This window comes from Mustela nivalis, assembly GCF_964662115.1.
Source record: "Mustela nivalis genome assembly, chromosome: X".
Lineage (NCBI taxonomy): Eukaryota > Metazoa > Chordata > Mammalia > Carnivora > Mustelidae > Mustela > Mustela nivalis.
The window spans coordinates 15,874,305-15,880,357 of record NC_139040.1 but is presented as its reverse complement, the minus strand read 5'-3'; positions in this window follow the sequence as shown (position 1 = coordinate 15,880,357).

Below are 6,053 nucleotides of genomic sequence, written 5' to 3'. Positions count from 1 at the left end.
GCTAGGGCGCAGGCGCAACACAGGGTGGGCGCCCCAGGTCAGCCGTGGACCGAAGAGGGTCAGATCCAATGGTTGCTCGAGGAGGCGGGGTTAGAGCCGCGGGGCGGGGCCGCCAGTCCCCAGGCGGGCCAGGGGCCTGGCCTGGGGCACAGCCCAAGACGTCTGGCTCTATCTAGCTCAATCTGGATGTCTGTCCCTATTTGGTATAGGAAAGTCCTTAGGCATGTGGGCCTCAGTGGGGCCCTGTTTGGGGGGTTGAGAAGTCCTTCCTTCTCACGTTTACTGACCCTCAGGCTTAGCGTATGTTTGTGGACTCCTGCATCTGGACACTGCTTGAGGGAGGTTCCTCCAGCACAATTTCCTGCTTAACCATGCATTTCTCAGCTAGAGAGATTTTGCACAAGAGGTTGTAGATGTGGTTGCCTTGCAGTGTAATGGGAAAGCCCCAAATATTAGCAAACATCATCCAGAGCTCCGTATTCAGAGAATAATGCTCTAGGACCAGTTAATGTAAAGAGGGTTTAATGTAAAAGGGGCGCCTGGGTGGCTCAGTGGGTTACATCCTCTGCCTTCGGCTCAGGTCATGATCCTGGGGTCCTAGCATTGAGCCCCGCATGGGGCTCTCTGCTCAGCGGGGAGCCTGCTTCTTCCTCTCTCTCTGCCTGCCTCTCTGCCTACTTGAGATTTCTGTCTGTCAAATAAATAAATAAAATCTTTTTTTTAAAAAAAGAAATCTCTTAATTTGGGGTGCTTGGATTGCTCAGTCAGTTAAGCTTCTGCCTTCGGCTCAGGTCATGATCTCAGGGTCCTGGGATTGAGCTGGAAGTCATCCTCCCTGCTCAGTGGGGAGCCTGCTTCTCCTGCTGCTCCACTTGTGCTCTCTCTCACTATCTGCTTGTGCTCTTTCTCGCTATCTCTGTTGCTATCTCAGTCTCTCTCTCAAATAAATAAATAAAATCCTTAAAAAAACAGAAAGAAGGAAATCTCTTAATTTGGTATATAGGAGATCAAAAGAGGATTATCACTATAGAAACCAAGAGACAAAACTAAGAGGTATTGAATACTTTCCAAGCATGATGTTGTACATTTCCACACTGAAAAATAAAGGAAAGTAATAACAGAGATTAATCTATTTTTAAAATTACTTTATTCATTTGAGAGAGAGAGAACAGGAGCAGGGGTGGGGAGAGGAGCCCCATGCGGGACTTGATCCCCAGACCCTGAGATCCTGACCTGAGCCAAAGGTGGCCACTCAACCATTTGAGCCACCCAGGTGCCCCAAGATTAACCTATTGAAGGAGGGGAAACTATTACAGCTTAAATCTGAATTCCTTTGTATGGCTGAGTACAAATTAATATAAATGCATCACAAGCTTTCATATATGGAGAAAATTTCAGTTAGGTAGTGTTGTGTTGATGACTCAGTTCAGAAAAAGCAATTAAAAAGAAACAGTGCTTTGGAATATGCTTGAATAATTATAAAAGCCACTTAAAGAACATTTCTAAATGCTAAGAGGTCTACAAAAGAATATTCAAGCCAAAAAGCAGGCCCAGGTCTGATGCAGTATAGTACAGCATCTTAAAGATGTTGATTTTCTCTGCATGATGAAATTTGGACTGAGGTGGCCCCCCAAGAGGTATAATTGTGGCCTCAGGAGTGTTCGAGAAGGCGGAAGAATTGACCCAGCTGGAACTAGATGAACTATAGGCCCCACTGCTGCCCCATACCAAGAAGGGGACAGCCAATTTGCCTCCATCTGCTTGAGCTGCAACAGTGCCTAGAGCCCCCATGACCTTTCAAGGGCAACATATCTGTTATGGACCTAGCTAAGCCTGAATTACCCACAAGTTAAAAAAAAAAGCCTTTAAAATATATAAAACGACAGTTTTCTGACATTGGATGGCAAGCAGCCAGGGTAGTGTTCCCTAAGAGTGAAACACCTTGGATGAACCCTTGAATGAACCTTGGCTTCCTGTCGGGAGCAAACACCCAGGCTGCCTGTTTTATCTGTTTGTTTGTGTGTATACGTGTGTGTCTGAGGGGGACTGTTTGTTTATACCTGCTGATCCCAAATGGAAAGCAGATGTGAGAAATCCCCATGTCTCCCATAGTTTTCTCTGGCTTCTTTCCCTGCAGATCTTATCTTTCTATCCAAGTCATTTAATAACACACTCCCTCCCCACTACCCCTGAGATAGGGTCTCTTTCCCCAGGCCAAGACCCGCCCATCCCCATCCAGGCCAGGACCTCTTCTTGGCACCTAGAATCTCTCTGGGGGAGTAATGGCAGGGGGATCCAATGCCAAGCACTCCCTGGTGTGTGGATTGGGACAGCTCAGAGAATCTCTAACAGCTGAGAGAAGACACTTGGCGTATGTCCACGCAAAATGAACAAACCTTCTGCAAAATTTTTAAAGAGAAAGGAAAAGAATTTTATTTTAGGGGCGCCTGGGTGGCTCAGTGGGTTAAAGCCTCTGCCTTCGGCTCAGGTCATGATCCCAGGGTCCTGGAATCGAGCCCCACATTGGGCTCTCTGTTCCGCGGGGAGCCTGCTTCCTCCTCTCTCTCTCTGCCTGCCTCCCTGCCTACTTGTGATCTCTGTCTGTCAAATAAATAAATAAAATCTTAAAAAAAAGAATTTTATTCAAGCCCAAGTTTTAGGACACCAGCCCTTCTTCACAAAGGAAAGAGTGCTCCAGGGAAGGACCATTTGGTGCAGGGTTATATGTGTTTTTTACATAAAGAGTTACAAGTCATCAAGAGGAAGGACACGCCAGAAACTTACAGACTTTATCTTAAGGTTTTCAGTGTGCACAAGGCTGTTTGATGGAATAGCTTATGGGACCCAGGGAGGGATATTTTTGTTGTTGTTTTTCTTATCTTTATGTTTGGAATACTCCTTTTTGGATTTTGGGGTTTTTTTTGTTTTTTTGTTTTGTTTTGTTTTGTTTTTAAATGAGGCAGGCATACGATGTGTGTTCTGGGCAGAAATAGGTTTTCTGAGGTTTTGCCAAGTCATTTTGACCTTGGTAAATGTTTAAGTACAGCTTCCCTGGGAGCCCAGGAGCAGGACGTGCAAACATTAAAAGTTGCAAATTTCTTTTATCACTGGACAGCCGGTGGAGCCAGGCATCCAAACCACAACTGAGTTGTGACAAAGGGTCATTATAGGATCGCCCATCACTAGCTTGGAAGGGCCATCTGTTGCCACCTGTGGCTGTGTCAGACACAAAATGGAGTCTTGTTGGTATTAATACCCTCTATGTCACTGGCCATCTGCTCACGTAACCCCTAAGTCCCTTACAAACTGCTCACCACCCGGAAGAGGCTTTCTGAGACTCTCTGGGGAGAGGACGCGCACTGTGGGGACAGGGTACTGTCAGCAGTGAGGGCGAGCGTAGCTGGGGAGGAGTGGCTCCCACGCCATGGACAACCCACTCATTGGCACAGAGAGGGTAACAATGGGGATATTTATCAATCCGGTTCCAGCTGCCATGGGAGACTGGGAAGGGAGGTGCCGCTGCCCTCTGCACGCTGAGGAACCCCTCCCACAGCACAGGAGACACTGCAGCTGGAGCCCCTCTTGACTGGACGCAAGAACACAGCTGCTCATGCCCACAGCCTGAGATCCTTATGAAATCCCAGGGAGAGCCCCGTGCCCCACTGCCCCCTGGGGGTGGGGGTGCATCTTCAGGCAGAACAGATGGCCACAGTCTTGCTCTCCCTTCCCCTGGCGGGGTGTGTGTGTGTGTGTGTGTGTGTGCGCGCGGGGGGGGGGGGGCGGGAGTGAGGGTGGGATTTTAATGACAAAAGTGATAAGGCTATTTGACAAATGTTTGAATCACAGTAAGTTGCACAGAGGACATGCAATTTTAAGTTCATCGGAAATGTTATACAAGTAGTGGGGAATGTACTAATCTTTTTGAGGGACAATGCCACAGATAATTGTCACTGACCTGCCTCTCCAGATTCTGCCCTCACTAAGGCTTTCTAAGACCAGGTTGTGTAGCACAATGAGAAATATTTCATATTTTTTTTTCAAAATATTTTATTTATTTATTTGTCAGAGAGAGAGGAGCAAGAGCGAGCACAGGAAGACAAGAGTGGCAGGCAGAGGGAGAGGGAGAAGCAGGCTCCCTGCCAAGCAAGGAGCCCGATATGGGACTCGATCCTAGGACGCTGGGATCATGACCTGAGCGGAAGGCAGCTGCTTAACCAACTGAGCCACCCAGGTGTCCCGAAATATTTCATATTTTTAAGGGACCAAGATTCTAATAGAGGCTTGAGCAGGAATTAACTGCAGGCTTGCTGCCTCCAGTTTTGACTCTCATGACTTCGGGACAGTGCTTGGGCAGAGCCAGGCTACTCACGCTGCCCCTGCCTTGTTCCAGCATGAACAGAAGATGCTCCATCGCCCCACAATATCTGAACACGTACTTGCAATTTTCATCAAGTGGCCACTTTTCATAGGAACTAGGTGTCAGATTATCTACTACCTTTCTTGCCTTAAAAGGGGAGAACTTCAGGTCTGGCCTGGAGCCCCTCACCCTGCCACCAACATCCCACCACCCGGCCCCCGAGACATTAGTGTCTCAAATTACAGAGCTCAGAGCTCTGCCTGGCCTGGTATACACACTTGATGGCAGAACCACACGCTTCCTTGATCACGGTTGCATACATTGCAAATAGTAAAAACCTACAGGTGGTAGCTTCTTCACAACAACAACAAATTTGATCAGAAGAACGCAAATGTTTTACAGAATTCAAGAAACCAAAGCAACGAACAAGTGTCACAGGACAGTGACAAGGGTAGCTTGGAAGAAATCAACCGTAGGTCAGCTAGGTAAAATTCTCAAAAGAAATTGCATTGAAGAGGAACACCTGTGTGGCTCAGTGGGTTGAGCATCTGCCTTTGGCTCAGGTCATGGTCCCAGGACCCTGGAATTGAGTCCTGCATCCAGCTCCTTGCTTGGCAGGGGAGCTGCTTCTCCCTCTCCCTCTCCCTCTGCTGCTCCCCCTGCTTGGGCTCCCTTTCACTCTCTCTCTTTCTTCCTGACAAATAAATAAAAATCTTTTTAAAAACATTGTTTAAAAAAAAGAAATGTCATTAAAGAGACTTAGCAGGAAATCATTCAGTCTTGGGGGTCTAGTTCAATACTTTAAGATTCCGGGATGCCTGGGTGGCTCAGTGGGTTAAGCATCTGCCTTCAGCTTGGGTCATGATCCCAGGGTCCTGGATCAAGTCCCACATTGGGGGGTGGGGGTGGGCTCCTTGCTCAGCGGGGAGCCTGCTTCTCCCTCTGTCTGCTCTGCCTATTCTGACTGCAGCTCTCCGTGCTTCTGCTCTCTCTCTTTGACAAATAAACAAATAGGAATCTTTTAAAAATATTAATAAAATAATCTAAGATTCATGGGACAAAGACTCTGATTGCCTCAACTAGGGTGAGGCAACCAGGATCAAACCAAGTCACCCTGGTCAGGGGACACTGTCACACAACCAAGAGAAGGGTGTATTTGCAGTGGACGCCTCTCAAAGAAAAGGTGCCTGCCAGATAGTCTCATCAGCCTATGGCCATTGCCTTCACCCTATAGGATACAAATACAGGACAGATAAGTTTTGACATCTTTCCATACATAAAATTCCAAGATCTTTTGTGTAAGCACAAATGCACATATTGGGTTTTTTTTTTTAAAGATTTTATTTATTTGACAAATAGAGATAGCGAGAGAATGAGCACAAGCAGGGGGAGTGGCAGGCAGAGGGAGAGGGAGAAGCAGGTTCCCCGTGGAGCAAAGAGCCCGATGTGGGTCTTGATTTCAGGACCCAGGGATCATGACCTGAGCCAAAGGCAAATGCTTAACCCACTGAGCCACCCAGGCACCCTGAGGGTGAGATTATTTTAAGTATAATTAACATACAACTTTATATTAATTTTAGATATTTTCTTTTTCCAAGAATGTGGAGAACAAAGAGAAAAAACAAGGTAGATTTGACCATGAACTGAATCCAAGTAATGGATGTGAATATGTTCGTGTGTGTGTGTGTGTGTGTGT